Below are 23,179 nucleotides of genomic sequence, written 5' to 3'. Positions count from 1 at the left end.
GAAGGAAAGCCTATGGTTATTTTCTCAAGGACAGATTTCTTTGGAAGCATCCGAAGAAAAGAGGCGGATTACCTTTGCGGGTTGTCTGCGATAGAGAGACACAGTTACAGGTGATGAGGGAGTTTCATGAAAGTCCTTGGGCTGGTCATAGAGGAGTGTGGGCTACTTATGAGAAAATCAAGGAGAAATACTGGTGGAAAGGCATGTATAGAGATGTTTCTCACTTTGTAGAGACTTGCAGGGACTGCCAGATGTATTCGGCAGTGCATCATCGAGACGAGCTTCATCCGACCTATCCGCTATGCATTCATTATAAGTGGGTAGTTGATTTGGTTACTATGCCTATGGGTCTATGGCAGATGAGGTATATTGTTTTGGCTAGAGAGGATCTTACCAATCATATTGAGGGCAGATCTTTGAGAATGAAGACCACTAGTGCAGTGTGTAAGTTCTTATTGGAAGAAATTTTCTGCAGGTATGGCTGTGTGGGTAAGATCACTGCGGATCGCGGTGAATTGGATGCAGATGAAGCTAGGGAGTTTTTCTCTCAGCTAGGAATCAAGTTGGCTCTAACCAAAGCATACAATCCAGAGGGAAATGGAAAGAGTGAAAGAGGGCATCCGCCGATAGTGAAAGCATTAGCAGAGGACGGATTGGAGAATGGCCGAGACTTCTACCATTTGCTTTGTGGGCTGATCGTACGACTCACAGTGTTACCACAGGATATATACCCACAGAGTTGATGTATGGTCAGAAACCTGTTATGCCGACTGAGACTTGTGCTTTCACTTGGTCAGTTTTACCTTGGCAGGAGGATTTGACGAGAGAGGAGCTCTTAGCTCTTCGGATTTGGCAGTTGGAGAGAAGACCAGAGGATATTCAGCTAGCTATTGACAGGTTGAAGGTTTCTAGACTAAGAAATAAGGACAGGTTTGACAGCAGGCATCGCTTGCGGCCTAGAGCAATAGAAGAGGGAGACTGGGTATTGTTCTTTGATAGCAGCCTTGAAAATCAGCATACTGCACTTTGGAAGATGGTGAAAAGATGGTTTGGGCCGTACATAGTCAGACATGTCTTTGATAATGCAACATATGAGCTGACAGAATTGGATGGGACAGTGCTTAGAGTGCCTATTGCTGGAAAAAGAATCAAGATTTTCAATAAAAGAGATGATGAAGATTATGCATTGGAAGAATTTGCAAGAGAAGAGCAATGAGAAGAAACTCCAATGGAAGAGACAGATGATATGACAGATAATCTTGTTGATATACCGGAAATGCATAATGAAGAGATTGATCTGTTTGTGGATCTTGATGATAACGATCATGGGTAGTTGGCCCATCTGGAGGATGCACAGGATTAGAGGGGGTGGATGTCGTATTGCTGCGCATTCAAGGTGTGAGAACTACCCAAAAGTTGTGTGTGTGTGTGTGTTGCTTACTGTGTTTTAAAAGGAATGGCTTCCTCTGCTTCTGACACAATACCCGTTTTTGAACATCTGCAGAAGTTGTCAAATGATGACAGAATCGGCGAGTCTATTGCTGTGTTGGAGAATTTGACCCAACAAGCCATTCTCTTGGTGTGGGATGTTATATGGCCAGATAGAGAGAGAGAGGGACAGAAGGACTGAGGGGAGACAGAGAGATAGTCACTTGTTGCTGCACAATTCACAGTAATGGCTTCATTCTTTCATGACAGCACAACACGGGAGGTTGCTGCAGAACATGGTCTAGTTACCATTGCATTAGACATCTTATCACGATTTGAGATAAACAAGGGCGCTGATACTTTGGTTACTGTGCCAAAATGGGAAACTGCTTTGTTGTTAGTCCTGGACCTTCTTTTACAGTATAAACCAAAGATGTCATAAAGAGAATGAGGGGCCTACCATGACAAGCAACATTGGAGATGCAAGTGGATCAGGCTCTGGTCCAGATCATCAGAGATCTGAGGTGAGAGGTCTTGTAAATGAAATGGAGTCAGATCCTTTTATTGCCACACTTGGCAAAGCTGCAGGATTTTTGACAGAAAATGAGTAGCATCATGCAATGACTATAGCATGCAATTTCCTTGGAAATCAAATTCTAGCTATAACAGTGCAAGCTATTCTACAACTGTGTGCAAGACTTACTAAGACGCATTCTGTTGCTATTCAATTCCTTGAAGCAGGGGGGATTGACTGCAATCTTGAATCTTCCAAGGCAGTCCCTTTTTCCTGGATTTGACAGTGTTGCTGCTGTTATTATCTGACATTTGTTGGAGGATGTGCAGACATTACAGTAAACTATGGCGCTGGAAATAAGGCATACACTCATGGCAACTCTTCAGTGACACAATGGACGTGCATCCACTCGCATGTTTTTGATAGCACTAGCACCTGTTGTTTTGAGAAATCCTGGAGTTTTTATGCAAGCTTCAGCTGCTGTTTGCCAGATGGAGAACATTGGTGGCCGGCTTTATATTGTTCTGGTAAAAGAAAAGGACAAATTTAAGGATGACAAAGACAAAGGTAAGGTTGGAACTACGCTTGTAGACATGTATGGAAAATGTGGAATTTGGGCGAGGCCGCTTTTCTGATGGGGAGAAAAGCTAATTTGGAGCCGCTTTACTAGTTGGAAGGGGAGAAAAAGCAAGAGAAAAAAACAGGCAGAAAAAGGAGGAGCTTTTACGAGAGCAGGAAATGGAAACAGGGAAAAGGCCTTCGCCATGCTAGCAAAAGGGGAAATTCTTTTGGCTACCTCGACAACTATAGAGGAGTCTTACATTGGCATATCAATTTCAATTTCGTTATGTTACACATGGTTAGCTTTGGCTTGGATTATTATTGGACTGGCATATCTAAACCATCAACAGTCAATTGGGAGAAGCATAGCAAAATCTGTGAAGTTTGCAACTCTGCAGTTCCGTGCTATTTGACCAGCTCTTCTTTTCTGCTACTCATCACAGGAGGCAATTATATACTAGTGAAGATGTTGGGTGGCACTCCTGTATTTCCTTTTGTGTTGTGGTCATACAACCTGTTTTTTTTCTCGTCTGCAACTGTGTCTATGAAGGCTATTTCTTTTCATCTCAGTGGGGAGTTGCCAACTTTCTGAAGTACTGTCACTATCAATGTTTCTGGAAATCCGTTTCTCTGTAAACCAGTAGGGGACAGAATTTGTGGAGTTGCACCTGAACTCACCCCTTCGCCTTCACCTTTCAGTTGTGGCAAGAGTCTTCAGAAAATACTAGTGGGAACTGGGATAACTTTTGTAGTTACTATTATTGTATCGCTTGCAATAGACAGATGGAAGTTTCTTGGTAGAAAAAGGTTTCTCATGGCAAATTCTGGACACTGGCCTCCTATTCCACCTACCACTGAGTTCAGAAGAGTTGCAAACCCTATGCTGCAGCATGTAAAGAATGTCCACTTTGTCGGAGTGCAATCACTGATAGGATAATAGCTTTTACAGCTTGATGAAAGCTAGAGAGTCCTGCAATGTCAGGTTTTGGTCCTTAAGGACTGGCTGAAGTATTTTGTGGTTACTCGATACACAATTTCTGCATGGAGATCTGAGTGAAAAACTAGAGGGTTTGAATGCTGCTGTACAAAATAAACAGGGAGAAGGAATTACTGCTTATGCCTCTGAATCTAATACCTGAGGGAAAGGCAGTTGCATGGAGTTCAGTGCAATGGCCATTGTTTTTATTGGCAAGCAAGGTTTTCTCTGCAGTAGAGCTTGCTGTAGATTTTGATGGTAACCAGGCAAACTTATGGGAGAGGATTAGGAAGGATGAATATACCAGTCATGCTGTGGAAGAAGTGTATTATGGCTTTTGTCAAATTCTGATCAACCTTCTAAATGAGGATGCTCTGGCCTGGATTGAGTCTTTAATGGCTGCTTCTATTCTAATTAAAATCCCATATATGCCGTCCTGTTACTATTGCCCTGCAAGTATTGGAATTGCTTGCTGAAATGAAGCAAATTTACAGCAAACACATGATATATACCATGCAGAATTGAGATTGTACCAGAGTTGCCAAAAAACATTTTGATATATGATAGGAAAAATTCATAGTAGTGAATAAGTCTGCTGTGTGTACTTCTTCCTCGTTTATGAAGGATTGCCGGTTCACTCAATACAAAAGGTTGTGTATGACCATGAACATTATACAGTCATATCAGATTTGAATTCATTCACTTGCTTGATCTTCTATCCTGAAATTAGTCAAGGTCTTCTGTAGACATGACTTTGCTTTGCTTTGGCAAATCCTTCGACATCTTTGGTGAACCCGACGTGAAAGCGTCACAGAAATTTCAGGATGGGAGATACTTCAGCATCTATTTCAACCTCTTCTACAATTCCAACTGCGTCCTCTACTTCAGCTCCATCAATGACTGCTATGTCAAGTACTTTAACAGATGATCTAAAACATATTTTGCAGAATATGTCCATGTATATGCAGCTTCAAAATCAGCAAACACAATTGTATATGCAACAGCAACAACAATTGCATCAACAGCAGTTGTCTCAGCAAAGGCAACTATATTCGGAGTAGGAGAATGCAAACAGCGCGACTAAGGCGATTGAAGCAGTTGAGAATGAGAAGAAGCTATTTGATGGCTGTAATGTTTCAGCATATTTGAAGACATATGAGATCAAGACGGGGTTTTTTGGAGTTCCAGCTGGACTTATGAGTAAGTACTTCCTTCGTCTTGTCACACCCGCCTTGAGGGCAAAAGTGACTGATCCTTTTATTCAAAATTCGCATTAGCAAGATTTTAAGAAGGCCCTGAAAGAAGAGTATTTCCTTGAGGACTTTGGTATGGCTACATGGCGGTCATTCCGAGAGTGGGTCTACATGCCAAACAAAGGTCTAGCTGCTTCAGAGTTGATTTGAGAATTTGAAGAGAGGTATAGTCAGCTTGATGCCATTGAACAAAGAGCATTGGATGTTGAAAAAGTTGAGCTTTTCTTGCAAGCTGCAGATCCTTCTCTTCAGGAAGAATTGGGAGAGCTTCTTGAGGATTGCACAAAGCCTATGGGACTTAAAACGGATTGGGCCCAGGATGCAGTCTCGACTTTGACCAAGATGAGGATATGGAAGACCCGCCTACAGAATGGTTCTATGACACCGACACTGTCTTCTGCTCCTATGCCTGCTTCTATCCCTGTTATTTCTTCTCCTCCTCAGTCAATTTCTTGGCCTATGCTAGTGCCTACTGTTTCTATTCCTCCTATTCCCCCTGTTCCACGACCGATGCCTGCACCTTCTACTCCAAAACCATCCACTCCATCGGTGCCTACCTCTCTTGATGACATAATCAAAGGCATAACGGATTTGACACTGGAGTCAGTTAAAGCAGAGTTGGTGGGAAAATTGAAAGAGCAGTTTGCTTCGACTGCGCCTACTATTTCTTCTAGAGCTCCTACTGCACCTAGGAGTGCTCCTAGTGCACCTAGGAGAGATCGGAGATGTATTTGGTGTGATAGTACGGACCATCAGCATTGCAGGGATTGTGAATCTTTTCAGGATGCAAGGAGGAAGAATTTGGTATTTTGGGGACAGGATGGTAAGATTTGGTTGACTGAAACAGGACCTCCGCTTGCTACCAACTTTGGTAAAGGCGGAATGAAGAAGTTAGTGGATGACATGGCTGCGCGTACTTCTTATGTGACAGCTAGAGGAGATGCTTCTGCATATGGAGTTCAGATTGAGAAGGGATCAAAGAATCAGTCAGCACTATGGACTTATGCTATGGCGACTGCAAACAAGGGAAAAATTCAGCAAACTGTTTTGACTAATGCAGGCTCTAGCATCAGATCAGAGACAAGTTGGGATTCGCCTATTGACAGGTACTCTATTTATGCTTATTTGGCTAAGTCTCAGGGAGCAGATGTACTTGTTGAGGAGAAGCGTAAGAGGGATGAAGAAAATCCAAGTGCAACTAAAAATACTAGAGGGGGTGAGTTTGTTACACCACCTACTGCAGGACCGTCTTTGAGACCAGGGCCAGAACGACAGATGGAAGATGCTCAAAAGAGAGAAAAGAGGCAAGAGCCTAAAGAGAGAAAGCAACCAGGGTTTAGATTGATGTCCGACATTGAGACATCTACGGACATGAAGAAAATCTTTAATGACAAGATACTTGGCAGTGAGGTGACTTTCACTATTTCTGAGGTTTTGGGCATCTCGAAAAGAGAGTTTCAAGATCAGTTTCAGGAGGTCCTGAAGAGAAAGAGACATGCATTGCCTACTACTGATACACAGGGAGTTTTGATTGGAGAGTTGGATGAGGATGAGGATGAGGTTATGGTTGAGAATGCTTCTATTTTTCCGCAGGTAGAGAAGAGGGATCAGCCTATGCATTATGCTGAAACTGATGAGCCTGTCTTGATACCGTGTAGTCACTTTTCGCGGAGTCATTGGGCTAGGGCAACTACAGAGACGATGGTAAAAATTGGAGAGAAACAGGTGCCTTATGTTGCATTGGTGGATCATGGTTCAGAGATTAATCTCATAGTTCGTGGAGTTTATGAGAGTAACAGATGGCCTATGGATGTAGAGCATGGGCGGCGTATGAGAGCCGCCAACAACACTGCAGGTGATTTGTATGCTGCCTGTCCCAGTGTCAGGGTTTCTATTGGAGATTTAGAGGAGGATTTCCATTTCTTTGTGCAGGATTCATGTTCTTATCCCATAATTCTTGGGCAGCCATTCATCACAGAGATGCGTATGGAAACAAAGGTAATGGATGATGGATCTGCTTATGCACGGATTCGCAGTAAAGATGGTATGAGAGCAGTACAGTTTATGACAGTGTGTGTGAACCATGTTAGAAACAGGGATACTCTCAGAGATGCACCTTTGCCCACTGTGAGGGATTCGGGTTTTTATTAGGTACCGCCATTTCGCGAGACGACAGTGGTACAGAGCAGAGGAGATTGGAGTTCTCGCTTCTTGGCAGCAGTGTTTTCTCCTTCGGTTTTGTTGGGATTTCAGCAAACAGTTCGATGAGCTATCAGAAGATTTCTAGGTTGCCTAGAGCTGCCAGGCAATACATATGCAGGAAGGAGAAAAATTTGAAACATGCAGGAATTTTAGAGCATGATGAGCACATAGATGGGATGTATGACAGTGTGATTTGTGCAGATACGATGACAGAGATGGGAAATATGCTGAAAATTGATATGCAGAGTTGTCACAGTAATGTATTAGTGCAATCCCTGGACATTTTTCATGAAATTGCAGATTTTGTGTCACAGATTGAGTCAAAGGCTGAGGTGGCTCAGCAAAAAGTATTGAGTGCTGAGGAAATTCAGCAAATAGAGTTTCCGACTGATTATGATCAGCTTACAGAGACACAGAGGGCTTAAAATTTTCAGCCAACAGAGCTTGCTGCTGAAATATTTCAGCATCCAGAGTTTAGGGCTGTTCCTATGCAGTCCATAAAGCAGAGGGCTGAGGATATTCAGCCATTGGAGTGCAGAATTGCTGATTTACAACAAGATTTGAGTAATGTAAAGGATCATAATGAAGCCAGGGTTGACACGAAATACAAGACTGTGGATAAAAAGGTGAAGCCGGTAGCTGTACCGTTTCCACCTGACAGTGATCAACAAATAGAGAGGGCTGCCAAACATCCAATTTTGAGGAATCCGGAGCATATTGGCCACAAATTTTCAGCAGAGACTCTTGCTGAACTGAAAATTGGAAATGGTGATTTCTTGCTACCTACAGAGAAGCAATGCTTTCAGGAGATGCTTGAGCGACATGGAAGGGGGTTTGCTTTTTTCCCGCATGAGATTGGATGTGTGAATCCTGATATTGTTGCTCCTATGGTGATTTTTACTATTCCTCATATTCCATGGAACCTCCGACCTATTCCAGTGCCTAAGGCACACCTGCCAAAGCTGATTGATTTATTGAATGAGAAAACAAGGATGGGAATTCGTGAGCCTTCATCTGCACCATACTCAAACAGGTGGTTTACGGTTCCAAAGAAGAATGGTACTCTCCGATTTATACAGGACATGCAACCAGTAAGCAGAGTTACTATCAGGAATGTTGGTATAGGTCCAGTTGTGGATGAGTTTGCAGAAGCATTTGCTGGATGTGCCATCTATTCTGTAGGTGATTTGTATTCGGCATATAATCAGTTTCAGCTGGCTTTGGAAAGTAGGGACATAACCACCATGAGAACTCCTATTGGGCTTGTTAGGTTGTGTACCTTGCCTCAAGGTGCCACTAATTCTGTTGCGCATATGATGAATGCCATGCATAAGGTTCTTCGTGATTATATACCTGAGCTTACTATGCCTTTCTTGGATGATGTGCCCATTAAGGGGTGTGCAGAAGAAGAGAAGAATGAGAGTCTAAATGAGCAGGGATGCAGATACTTTGTGGCTGATCATATTTCAGCTTGTGAGAAGATTTTGTCAAGGTTAGAAGAAGTGAATTTGACACTATTAGGGCAAAAATCTGTTTTTGGAGTGAATGAGGTTGTCATTGTTGGACATATGTGTGGGTATTATAGCAGGAAACCCTCACCTGATAAGGTGGATGCTATAGGCAAGATTGCAGAGTATTGTTCTACCACTTCAGAGGTACGGAGATTCATTGGAGCTTGTGTGTTTTTTATGATTTGGATACCCCATTTTGCACACATAGCAGATTGTTTATATCAGCTGCTTCGAAAGGGGCAGAAATTCTATTGGAATGAGAGCCACACTAGAGCCATGTGAAAATGGAAGAAGTTATTGCAGATTGCTCCTACTCTCAGGAAAGCGGATTATAATTGTAGAAGGCCTATTGTACTGACAGTTGACACTAGTCCAATTGGCATAGGTTGGGCTATGGGTCAAGATGATGCAGATGGAAACATGTATGCTATTCGGTTTGGGGCGAAAGTCCTAAACAAGAGACAGAGGAGATATCCGAAAATCAAGAGGGAGTTATTGGGGATTGTTACGGCTCTCAAATGTGACAAGGAGTACTTTATTGGAGCTTCAGTTGTGGCAGAGACAGATTGCTTGCCATTGATTGGTATGATTACGAGATAGCAGGGAAGGATAATCCAGTGGCAGATATGTTGTCTAGAGCCAGATATGATGATGAGGAGACTCTACTTGCAGAAGAGAATGATGCAGAAATTTCAGCCACTATGGTTGATCATGTTTGTCATGTTTATGATATTGTGGCTTTCATAGAAGAACTCTATGTTGGAGATTGGTTGCAGATTGGTAAGTACCTTAGTACACTAAGCAAAAGAGATGAATGGACAGATGAAGAGTTCAAGAAGATCAGAAGGAAAGCCTATGGTTATTTTCTCAAGGACGGATTTCTTTGGAAGCATCCGAAGAAAAGAGGCAGATTACCTTTGAGGGTTGTCTGCGATAGAGAGATACAGTTACAAGTGATGAGGGAGTTTCATGAAAGTCCTTGGGCTGGTCATAGAGGAGTGTGGGCTACTTATGAGAAAATCAAGGAGAAATATTGGTGGAAAGGCATGTATAGAGATGTTTCTCACTTTGTAGAGACTTGCAGGGACTGCCAGATGTATTCGGCAGTGCGTCATCGAGATGAGCTTCATCCGACCTATCCACTATGCATTCATTATAAGTGGGTAGTTTATTTGGTTACTATGCCTATGGGTCTATGGGAGATGAGGTATATTGTTTTGGCTAGAGAGGATCTTACCAATCATGTTGAGGGCAGATCTTTGAGAACGAAGACCACTAGTGCAATGTGTAAGATCTTATTGGAAGAAACTTTCTGCAGGTATGGCTGTGTGGGTAAGATCACTGCGGATCGCGGTGAATTGGATGCAGATGAAGCTAGGAAGTTTCTCTCTCAGCTAGGAATCAAGTTGGCTCTAACCACAGCATACAATCCAGAGGGAAATGGAAAGAGTGAAAGAGGGCATCTGCCGATAGTGAAAGCATTAGCCAAAGCATGCAGAGGACGGATTGGAGAATGGCCGAGACTTCTACCATTTGCTTTGTGGGCTGATCGTACGACTCACAGTGTTACCACAGGATATATACCCACAGAGTTGATGTATGGTCAGAAACCTGTTATGCCGACTGAGACTTGTGCTTTGACTTGGTCAGTTTTACCTTGATAGGAGGATTTGACGAGAGAGGAGCTCTTAGCTCTTTGGATTCGGCAGTTGGAGAGAAGACTAGAGGATATTCAGCTAGCTATAGACAGGTTGAAGGTTGCTAGACTAAGAAATAAGGACAGGTTTGACAGCAGGCATCGCTTGCGGCCTAGAGCAATAGAAGAGGGAGACTGGGTATTGTTCTTTGATAGCAGCCTTGAAAATCAGCATACTGCACTTTGGAAGATGGTGAAAAGATGGTTTGGGCCGTACATAGTCAGACATGTCTTTGATAATGCAACATATGAGCTGACAGAATTGGATGGGACAGTGCTTAGAGTGCCTATTGCTGGAAAAAGAATCAAGATTTTCAAGAAAAGAGATGATGAAGATTATGCATTGGAAGAATTTACAAGAGAAGAGCAACGAGAAGAAACTCCAATGGAAGAGATAGATGATATGACAGATAATCTTGTTGATATACCGAAAATGCATAATGAAGAGATTGATCTGTTTGTGGATCTTGATGATAACGATCATGGGTAGTTGGCCCATCTGGAGGATGCGTAGGATTAGAGGGGGTGGATGTCGTATTGCTGCGCATTCGAGGTGTGAAAACCACCCAAAAGTTGTGTGTGTGTGTGTGTTTCTTAGTGTGTTTTAAAAGGAATGGCTTCCTCTGCTTATGACACAAGACCCGTTTTTGAACATCTGCAGAAGTTGTCAAATGATGACAGAATCGGCGAGTCGATTGCTATGTTGGAGAATTTGAACCAACAAGCCATTCTCTTGGTGTGGGATGTTATATGGCCATAGAGAGAGAGAGAGAGGGACAGAAGGACTGAGGGGAGACAGAGAGATAGTCACTTGTTGCTGCACAATTCACAGTAATGGCTTCATTCTTTCATGACAGCACAACACGGGAGGTTGCTGCAGAACATGGTCTAGTTACCATTGCATTAGACATCTTATCACGATTTGAGATAAAGAAGGGCACTGATACTTTGGTTACTGTGCCAAAATGGGCAACTGCTTTGCTGTTAGTCCTGGACCTTCTGTTATAGTATAAACTAAAGATGTCAAAAGAGACTGAGGAGCCTGCCATGACAAGCAACATTGGAGATGCAAGTGGATCAGGCTCTGGTCCAGATCATCAGAGATCTGAGGTGAGAGGTCTTGTAAATGAAATGGAGTCAGATCTTTTTATTGCCACACTTGGCAAAGCTACAGGATTTTTGACAGAAAATGAGCAGCATCATGCAATGACTATAGCATGCAATTTCCTTGGAAATCAAATTCCAGCTATAACAGTGCAAGCTGTTCTGCAACTGTGTGCAAGACTTACTAAGACGCATTCTGTTGCTATTCAATTCCTTGAAGCAGGGGGGATTGACTGCAATCTTGAATCTTCCAAGGCAGTCCCTTTTTCCTGGATTTGACAGTGTTGCTGCTGTTATTATCTGACATTTGTTGGAGGATGTGCAGACATTACAGTAAACTATGGCGCTGGAAATAAGGCATACACTCATGGCAACTCTTCAATGACACAATGGACGTGCATCCACTCGCATGTTTTTGATAGCACTAGCACCTGTTGTTTTGAGAAATCCTGGAGTTTTTATGCAAGCTTCAGCTGCTATTTGCCAGATGGAGAACATTGGTGGCCGGCTTTATATTGTTCTGGCAAAAGAAAAGGACAAATTTAAGGATGACAAAGACAAAGGTAAGGTTGGAACTACGCTTGTAGACATGTATGGAAAATGTGGAATTTGGGCGAGGCCGCTTTTCTGATGGGGAGAAAAGCTAATTTGGAGCTGCTTTACTAGTTGGAAGGGGAGAAAAAGCAAGAGAAAAAAACAGGCAGAAAAAGGAGGAGCTTTTACGAGAGCAGGAAATGGAAACAGGGAAAAGGCCTTCGCCATGCTAGCAAAAGGGGAAATTCTTTTGGCTACCTCGACAACTATAGAGGAGTCTTACATTGGCATATCAATTTCAATTTCGTTATGTTACACATGGTTAGCTTTGGCTTGGATTATTATTGGACTGGCATATCTAAACCATCAACAGTCAATTGGGAGAAGCATAGCAAAATCTGTGAAGTTTGCAACTCTGCAGTTCCGTGCTATTTGACCAGCTCTTCTTTTCTGCTACTCATCACAGGAGGCAATTATATACTAGTGAAGATGTTGGGTGGCACTCCTGTATTTCCTTTTGTGTTGTGGTCATACAACCTGTTTTTTTTCTCGTCTGCAACTGTGTCTATGAAGGCTATTTCTTTTCATCTCAGTGGGGAGTTGCCAACTTTCTGAAGTACTGTCACTATCAATGTTTCTGGAAATCCGTTTCTCTGTAAACCAGTAGGGGACAGAATTTGTGGAGTTGCACCTGAACTCACCCCTTCGCCTTCACCTTTCAGTTGTGGCAAGAGTCTTTAGAAAATACTAGTGGGAACTGGGATAACTTTTGTAGTTACTATTATTGTATCGCTTGCAATAGACAGATGGAAGTTTCTTGGTAGAAAAAGGTTTCTCATGGCAAATTCTGGACACTGGCCTCCTATTCCACCTACCACTGAGTTCAGAAGAGTTGCAAACCCTATGCTGCAGCATGTAAAGAATGTCCACTTTGTCGGAGTGCAATCACTGATTGGATAATAGCTTTTACAGCTTGATGAAAGCTAGAGAGTCCTGCAGTGTCAGGTTTTGGTCCTTAAGGACTGGCTGAAGTATTTTGTGGTTACTCGATACACAATTTCTGCATGGAGATCTGAGTGAAAAACTAGAGGGTTTGAATGCTGCTGTACAAAATAAACAGGGAGAAGGAATTACTGCTTATGCCTCTGAATCTAATACCTGAGGGAAAGGCAGTTGCATGGAGTTCAGTGCAATGGCCATTGTTTTTATTGGCAAGCAAGGTTTTCTCTGCAGTAGAGCTTGCTGTAGATTTTGATGGTAACCAGGCAAACTTATGGGAGAGGATTAGGAAGGATGAATATACCAGTCATGCTGTGGAAGAAGTGTATTATGGCTTTTGTCAAATTCTGATCAACCTTCTAAATGAGGATGCTCTGGCCTGGATTGAGTCTTTAATGGCTGCTTCTATTCTAATTAAAATCCCATATATGCCGTCCTATTACTATTGCCCTACAAGTATTGGAATTGCTTGCTGAAATGAAGCAAATTTACAGCAAACACATGATATATACCATGCAGAATTGAGATTGTACCAGAGTTGCCAAAAAACATTTTGATATATGATAGAAAAAATTCATAGTAGTGAATAAGTTTGCTGTGTGTACTTCTTCCTCGTTTATGAAGGATTGCCGGTTCACTCAATACAAAAGGTTGTGTATGACCATGAACATTATACAGTCATATCAGATTTGAATTCATTCACTTGCTTGATCTTCTATCCTGAAATTAGTCAAGGTCTTCTGTAGACATGACTTTGCTTTGCTTTGGCAAATCCTTCGACATCTTTGGTCAACCCGACGTGAAAGCGTCGCAGAAATTTCAGGATGGGAGATACTTCAGCATCTATTTCAGCCTCTTCTACAATTCCAACTGCGTCCTCTACTTCAGCTCCATCAATGACTGCTGCGTCAAGTACTTTAACAGATGATCTAAAGCATATTTTGCAGAATATGTCCATGTATATGCAGCTTCAAAATCAGTAGACACAATTGTATATGCAGCAGCAACAGCAATTGCATCAACAGCAGTTGTCTCAGCAAAGGCAACTATATTCGGAGCAGGAGAATGCAAACAGCGTGACTAAGGCAATTGAAGCAGTTGAGAATGAGAAGAAGCTATTTGATGGCCGTAATGTTTCAGCATATTTGAAGACATATGAGATCAAAACGGGGTTTTTTGGAGTTCCAGCTGGACTTATGAGTAAGTACTTCCTTCGTCTTGTCACACCCGCCTTGAGGGCAAAAGTGACTGATCTTTTTATTCAAAATTCGCATTGGCAAGATTTTAAGAAGGCCCTGAAAGAAGAGTATTTCCTTGAGTACTTTGGTATGGCTACACGGTAGTCATTCCGAGAGTGGGTCTACATGCCAAACAAAGGTCTAGCTGCTTCAGAGTTGATTTGAGAATTTGAAGAGAGGTATAGTCAGCTTGATGCCATTGAACAAAGAGCATTGGATGTTGAAAAAGTTGAGCTTTTCTTGTAAGCTGCAGATCCTGCTCGTCAGGAAGAATTGGGAGAGGTTCTTGAGGATTGCAGAAAGCCTATGGGACTTAAAACGGATTGGCAGGATGCCCAGGATGCAATCTCGACTTTGACTAAGAGGAGGATATGGAAGACCCGCCTAGAGAATGGTTCTATGACACCGACACCGTCTTCTGCTCCTATGCCTGCTTCTATCCCTGTTATTTCTTGTCCTCCTCAGCCAGTTTCTTGGACTATGCTAGTGCCTACTATTTCTACTCCTCCTATTCCTCCTATTCCACGACCGATGCTTGCACCTTCTGCTCCAAAACCATCCACTCCATCGGTGCCTACCTCTCTTGATGACGTAATCAAAGGCGTAACGGATTTGACACTGGAGTCAGTTAAAGCGGAGTTGGTGGGAAAATTGAAAGAGCCGTTTGCTTCGACTGCGCCTACTATTTCTTCTAGAGCTCCTACTGCACCTAGGAGTGCTCCTAGTGCACCTAAGAGAGATCGGAGATGTATTTGGTGTGATAGTACGGACCATCAGCATTGCAGGGATTGTGAATCTTTTCAGGATGCAAGGAGGAAGAATTTGATATTTTGGGGACAGGATGGTAAGATTTGGTTGACTGAAACAGGAGCTCCGCTTGCTACCAACTTTGGTAAAGGCGGAATGAAGAAGTTAGTGGATGACATGGCTGCGCGTACTTCTTATGTGACAACTAGAGGAGATGCTTCTGCATATGGAGTTCAGATTGAGAAGGGATCTGAGAATTAGTCAGCACTATGGACTTATGCTATGGAGACTGCAAACAAGGGAAAAATTCAGCAAACTGTTTTGACTAATGCAGGCTCTATCATCAGATCAGAGACAGGTTGGGATTCCCCTGTTGACAGGTACTCTATTTATGCTTATTTGGCTAAGTCTCAGGGAGCAGATGTACTTGTTGAGGAGAAGCGTAAGAGGGATGAAGAAAATCCAAGTGCAGCTAAAAAGACTAGAGGGGGTGAGTTTGTTACACCACCTACTGCAGGACCATCTTTGAGACCAGGGCCAGAACGACAGATGGAAGATGCTCAAAAGAGAGAAAAGAGGCAAGAGCCTAAAGAGAGAAAGCAGCCAGGGTTTAGATTGATGTCCGACATTGAGACATCTACGGACATGAAGAAAATCTTTAATGACAAGATACTTGGCAGTGAGGTGACTTTCACTAGTTTTGAGGTTTTGGGCATCTCGAAAAGAGAGTTTCAAGATCAGTTTCAGGAGGTCCTGAAGAGGAAGAGACATGCATTGCCTACTACTGATACACAGGGAGTTTTGATTGGAGAGTTGGATGAGGATGAGGATGAGGTTATGGTTGAGAATGCTTCTGTTTTTCCGCAGGTAGAGAAGAGGGATCAGCCTATGCATTATGCTGAAACTGATGAGCCTGTCTTGATACCGCGTAGTCACTTTTCGCGGAGTCATTGGGCTAGGGCAACTACAGAGACGATGGTAAAAATTGGAGAGAAACAGGTGCCTTATGTTGCATTGGTGGATCATGGTTCAGAGATTAATCTCATAGTTCATGGAGTTTATGAGAGTAACAGATGGCCTATGGATGTAGAGCATGGGTGGCGTATGAGAGCCGCCAACAACACTGCAGGTGATTTGTATGCTGCATATCCCAGTGTCAAAGTTTCTATTGGAGATGTAGAGGAGGATTTCCATTTCTCTGTGCAGGATTCATGTTCTTATCCCATAATTCTTGGGCAGCCATTCATCACAGAGATACGCATGGAAACAAAGGTAATGGATGATGGATCTGCTTATGCACAGATTCGCAGCAAAGATGGTATGAGAGCAGTACAGTTTATGATTGTGTGTGTGAACCATGTTAGAAACAGGGATACTCTCAGAGATGCACCTTTGCCCACTGTGAGGGATTCGGGTTTTCATTAGGTACCGCCGTTTCGCGAGACGACGGTGGTACAGAGTAGAGGGGATTGGAGTTCTCGCCTCCTGGTAGCAGTGTTTTCTCCTCCGCTTTTGTTGGGATTTCAGCAAACAGTTCGATGAGCTATCAGAAGATTTCTAGGTTGCCTAGAGCTGCCAGGCAGTACATATGCAGGAAGGAGAAAATTTTGAAAAATGCCGGAATTTTAGAGGATGATGAGCACATAGATGGGATGTATGACAGTGTGATTTGTGCAGATACGATGACAGAGATGGGAAATATGCTGAAAACTGATATGCACAGTTGTCACAGTAATGTATTAGTGCAATCCCTGGACATGTTTCATGAAATTGCAGATTTTGTGTCATAGATTGAGTCAGAGGCTGAGGTGGCTCAGCAAAAAGTGTTGAGCGCTGAAGAAATTCAGCAAACAGAGTTTCCGGCTGATTATGATCAGCTTACAGAGACACAGAGGGCTGAAAATTTTCAGCCAACAGAGCTTACTGTTGAAATATTTCAGCATCCAGAGTTTAGGGCTGTTCCTCTGCAGTCCATAAAGCAGAGGCTGAGGATATTCAGCCATTGGAGTGCAAAATTGCTGATTTACAACAAGATTTGAGTAATGTAAAGGATCATAATGAAGCCAGGGTTGACACGAAATACAAGACTGTGGATAAAAAGGTGAAGCCGGTAGCTGTACTGCTTCCACCTGACACAGTGATCAGCAAATAGAGAGGGTTGCCAAACATCCAATTTTGAGGAATTCGGAGCATATTGGCCACAAATTTTCAGCAGAGACTCTTGCTGAACTGAAAATTGGAAATGGTGATTTCTTGCTACCTACAGAGAAGCAATGCTTTCAGGAGATGCTTGAGCGACATGGAAGGGGGTTTGCTTTTTTCCCGCATGAGATTGGATATGTGAATCCTGATATTGTTGCTCGTATGGTGATTTTTACTATTCCTCATATTCCATGGAACCTCCGACCTATTCCAGTGCCTAAGGCACACCTGCCAAAGCTGATTGATTTATTGAATGAGAAAATCCGGATGGGAATTCTTGAGCCTTGATCTGTACCATACTCAAACAGGTGGTTTACGGTTCCAAAGAAGAATGGTACTCTTCGATTTATACAGGATATGTAGTCAGTAAGCAGAGTTACTATCAGGAATGTTGGTATAGGTCCAGTTGTGGATGAGTTTGCAGAAGCATTTGCTGGACGTGCCATCTATTCTTTAGGTGATTTGTATTCGGGATATGATCAGTTTTAGCTGGCTTTGGAAAGCAGGGACATAACCACCATGAGAACTCCTATTGGGCTTGTCAGGATGTATACCTTGCCTCAAGGTGCCACTAATTCTCTTGCGCATATGATGAATGCCATGCATAAGGTTCTTCGTGATTATATACCTCAGCTTACTATGCCTTTCTTCGATGATGTGCCCATTAAGGGGTGTGTAGAAGAAGAGAAGAATGAGAGTCTAAATGAGCAGGGATGCAGATACTTTGTGGCTGATCATATTTCAGCTTGTGAGATGTTTTTGGCCAGGTTAAAAGAAGTGAATTTGACACTATCAGGGCAAAAATCTGTTTTTGGATTGAATGAGGTTGTTATTGTTGGACATATGTGTGGGTATTATGGCAGGAAACCCTCACCTGATAAGGTGGATGCTATAGGCAAGATTGCAGAGTATTGTTCTACCACTTCAGAGGTACGGAGATTCATTGGAGCTTGTGTGTTTTTTATGATTTGGATACCCCATTTTGCACACATAGCAGATTGTTTATATCAGCTGCTTTGAAAGGGGCAGAAATTCTATTGGGATGAGAGCCACACTAGAGCCATGCGAAAATTGAAGAAGTTATTGCAGATTGCTCCTACTCTCAGGAAAGCGGATTATAATTGTGGAAGGCCTATTGTGGGGGTCCGGATGGTCCTTAAGAATGTGTTCTGGTTCAAGTAGTCCTCCAATTTGGACATCCAAGTTGCATGTCTTTGACTATTTGAGTCCCGAATTTAGCCATTCGAGTCGTAGATTTGGCTTGTTTGAATGGTCAGGTCTATGGCTCAGACAAGGGTTCCCGTCCGAGTTCGAGAAGGTGTCTTTGAGTGGACAAATTTGACCATCCAAGTGTCGTTTGAGGCCAAGAAGGGCTGTCCCAATGGACAAGGGTGATTCAACCATTCAAGGGCCTATTAGGATTTGGTCATCCAAGGCATGGGTGCCATCGAGCTGTGGAGAAACATGCCAAATGACACAAAATGGATGACAAATAAATCACTTAATCACATGTGTTTCTAGCTATGATCCTATCCTTATTCTTTAGTCAATGAAAGGAGGGTTTTGAGCATACTTGGAACCACTGAGAATGATGACACAATGGATTTCTGCTACTCTCTTGTCATGCTGCTCTCTCCTAACCTGTTGCTCTCTCTCTCTCAATTTTTTACAAGCTCAAACGAGCTCTTCCCCCTCTTTTCTCTCCTTTTAATACTCTCTCTCTCTCTCTCTCTCTTTCATTATTCTTTGTTTTCCTTCCAAGATATTCAAAATCTCTTTTCTTTCACTACTTTCTTGTTTCCTGGTTATTATGGAGACTTATCTTTTCTTTCTTTTTCCTCATTTCCCAAACCTTAATGCATCCTAATAATGAAACAAGTCCTACCATTGATCTAGCTAATATTCCCAAATCTTCCAAAACCTAAACTATCTAGCATAGGAGATCAAACACCTTCTGACTCCCTCGCCTCAAGTCTAAACCAAGCACCGTTTTGGATATGAACTCCTACTCCGTCACTCTATTTGGAGCATGCAAGCACTCAAGCTTGAGACCGTTTGTCTTAGCAACATAACCAAAATGTCACCACTATCACTAGAAATAACCGCTGAGACCCTACAGACCACTTATCAAGTCAAGCATTTCAAGCAAGTGGCAATGGCTACCTTTCACATAGTCATGCATGCTCTTGCACAAGGATGTAGTGAGCTTACCATTACATCAGATCATTGCAGCCCTCTTCCTTGAATCCTTTGATGGCTCCATGATTTAAGGCTCTTGCTCAAGTAAGCTCCATCTTCATGCTCCAAGCTCTAACCTCCATAGTCGCACATGTAAGAAAACAGAAGAGAAGAAGGAGAAGAAGAAGAGCTTATCTATAGAGAATTAGTCAGGTAAGAAACTTGAATGCTTGTATATACTTATAATGGAGAGTACACTTCTCATGTCCTTTAAAGTTATTGTGTCTTTCAGGACTTCTATGAATGCAAGGTATCAAGAGTGAGTTGGTACTCTTGATAAGGTTGACAAGAGTCAGTAAAGCACTTCAAAATTGTCATTGCAACTACTTTTTTTTCTATGCATTCATAGTTTCCATAAAAATTGAGACACAACCAATAGCTAAAAACATAAAAATTTGCAAGTAGCACCCAAGAACTTTGTCAAAAAGGTTTCAATATTCCTTATTTTCATGTGTGTGCATTGCAAGAGGCTCTTGAGATTGCATTTACAAAAGCAAGGAATCATGTACATTGTGTGGATTCTTTACAAGGCAAAGTCCTCTTCAAGAACCATGGAAATACAATAAACATGTTTGCATAGATCTTTAGGTACTATGCCCTCTTTAATATAAGATGGAAACTCTAGAATGAGTGTCAAAGAATTTCCACGAGATGATCTCAACACATGGGTACTCAAAAAACATTACTATAGAGAGAGTAGGAGACAAAGAAAGGGTCAAATAAAGAGCAATCTCCCTTTCACATCTATATGTTAACCCACAAGAAAATGCCATATTGGTACAATATTAATGCATCAAGCATGCATCCTTCCCTAACAAGCTATTATATCAAAGATTCCTCTTGACAAGATGTCAAGGATCAAGATCTACATATGTGGTTGCAAAGTTCTGATCACAATAAATGCTCATACAAGGTGTAGATTTCATGTACAAATTTGAAAAGCAAACCCTCAAGAAAGGCATGTACAAGGTGTGGATTCATGTACAACTTTGAAGAACTTCGAAAGAAAAACCCTCAACATGGACAAATTGAATCTAGGGTTCAAGACAAATAACCTAATACATGGTTACTAGCATTATATTTATAGTGTTTCTTTGAGACAAAACTCATTACACGTACATCTTAGTTGGATTATAGTATCAGAATAAGAGTAAGGTACTTTAGTTGAAAAATAAAGGCTCCAAGAACTCAACGTTAACTTTCCCATTTGCAAGATCTACTCATGCAAAACCCACACAACACCCAAAACCTAGACTTTGAAGTAACAATATACTACAAGCAAGTAGCTCTATATCAACACATTATTCAACTCAAAAAATATTCATTTCGAGGGTGCTAATCAATTGAAAGATTATCTTTCTTACTTTCTTTTTCTTACTTCAAGTAAAGTTAGCACAATGTCACTTCGGCTCCTCATGTAGATGATACAAATAGAGAAAAAACACTCCATGAAACCACAATTTAAGCTTGGAAACCTACTTCAAAGTGAAGAGGAAATCATGCCTACATCTTTTAGTATTTGAGAAGGTTGATAGCTTTAATTTGAGCATAGTATGATTATTAAATTCCTCTTTCAATTGGTCTTCTAGTAGCTTGGATCCTTTGCCTTGACAGTACTTCAACTCTCTCTCTCTCTCTCTCTCTCTCTCTCCACCATTGAGTGTCAACATTCCTTAACTCTACACTAGAATAATTAATGGAAGCTCTCCATGTTTAGATAGAATACAAGGGGAAAAAGGTAGCCCAATTGCTTATGTTGTTCACTCTAAATGAAAGGTGAAAGAAGAATAGTAGTAACTCATGCCAATCAACACATCGTGTGAATAGAAGGAATAACTAATAGCCTTGTTGCATCCTAATGGTGTTATCCCTTCTCCATCTATCCATTGCAAAACTAGACTCTCATGTATGGTGTTCTTCGGGTGCCGTCTCCCTATGTGCATATTGTGCCTATTAGTCCAACGTACCCAATAATCATAGCCTATTAGTCATAATACTTGAACCAGAAGCCATCATAGACACTGACTACATGACCACTAGAACTGGCCGAAGGTATTCTAGATATCTAGTAAAATTTAAGAACCATCCTGTAGAGGAAGCACAATGGATGCACGCTAGAGATTTAAATGCTTTCCCCACTCTGTTAGCTCCACATTGAGCTAATAGCAATTGAGGTCAATTGCTATCCCACCCCAGGGGTATGATGCCAGCCATGGTGGATTCCGTGAGGTTTTACGGTGGATTCCGTAAACTTAGATGACCGGGGCTCATACACAAAGAGGATTCTTTGTGCGAGAAGTTGATGGGGACGCCTGTCCTTTTCGGGCGTTTCATTAATTTAGTGTATATATGGGTGATTCCATAGCGGGTGATTCCGCAAAATGCATATTAAATTAATAAACGTTTATGAGTTTAGAGTGTGCACTCGTAATAAATTAAGGTTAGGATTTATTTCTAACCAGTTGATTTATTTATGTAGCTGAAGACTGCTAGGTATTCACTTTTGTCGGTTTAATTGTATTATTTTACTAACGATTGTGAATGCTTCAGTTGATGTGTAGAGATAGCAGCAGTGGCGGAGGAAAGCATTGGAGTCTAGCGAGTATTCGGGAGTATTCGACCTTTGGATTATATTTTGATAGGCGCCATGCCTATATTTTGTTATGTCTATTGAGACATTGATTATTGATTATTATTTTGTATGCGCCTATGCGCACGGATATGTTATTTCTATTTGGGCATTGAGATTGGGCGCGCCAGACTCTATGGGCACCGTCCATTAGCTTTATTTCCTATTTTTGTAGAAAGCAAACTCAAAAGCTAAAAGCTTGTCATATTTTTGTAAATTGCGCTATTATTGAGCATGAAGATTGAAATATACATAAAATACATGCTTTGTGAAACGCTCACACAAGGCATGGGGGGAGATTGAACCCAATTGGTCTCTTGCTTCTTGTCGTTCATGCTTTTACATTGTTTTTTGTGCAAAAAGGTAGAGTTCATTGTTCTTGGGGACCTTCCGGGATTCACTACGTGAGCATTCTGCGACCGATCTGTGCACCACAATAGCTAGCAGAATATCCTCTGGTCTTCTCTCCAACTGTCGAATCTGAAGAGCTAAGAGCCCCTCTCTCGTCAAATCCTCCTGCCAAGGTAAAACTGACCAAGTCAAAGCACAAGTCTCAGTCGGCATAACAGGTTTTTGACCATACATCAACTCTGCGGGCATATGTCCTATGGTAACACTGTGAGTCGTACGATCAGCCCACAAAGCAAATGGTAGAAGTCTCGGCCATTCTCCAATCCGTTCTCAGCATGCTTTGGCTAATGCTTTCACTATCGGCGGATGCCCTCTTTCACTCTTCCCATTTCCCTCTAGATTGTATGCTGTGGTTAGAGCCAACTTGATTCCTAACTGAGGGAAAAACTCCCTAGCTTCATCTGTATCCAATTCACTGTGATCCGCAGTGATCTTACCCACACAGCCATACCTGCAGAAAATTTCTTCCAATAAGAACTTACACACTGCACTACTGGTCTTCGTTCTCAAATATCTGCCCTCAACATGATTGGTAGTATCCTCTCTAGCCAAAACAATATACCTCATCTGCCATAGACCCATAGGCATAGTAACCAAATCAACTACCCACTTATAATGAATGCATAGCGGATAGGTCGGATGAAGCTCATCTCGATGATGCACTGTCGAATACATCTGGCAGTCCCTGCAAGTCTCTACAAAGTGAGAAACATCTCTATACATGCCTTTCCACCAGTATTTCTCCTTGATTTTCTCATAAGTAGCCCACACTCCTCTATGACCAGCCCAAGGACCTTCATGAAACTCCCTCATCACCTGTAACTGTATCTCTCTATCGCAGACAACCCGCAAAGGTAATCTGCCTCTTTTCTTCGGATGCTTCCAAAGAAATCCGTCCTTGAGAAAATAACCATAGGCTTTCCTTCTGATCTTCTT

The sequence above is a fragment of the Lygodium microphyllum genome, chromosome 13 (assembly GCF_053477565.2).
Source record: "Lygodium microphyllum isolate KBCC chromosome 13, Lygodium_microphyllum_v1.1.10, whole genome shotgun sequence".
NCBI lineage: Eukaryota > Viridiplantae > Streptophyta > Polypodiopsida > Schizaeales > Lygodiaceae > Lygodium > Lygodium microphyllum.
Note: the sequence above shows the minus strand (reverse complement) of the source record.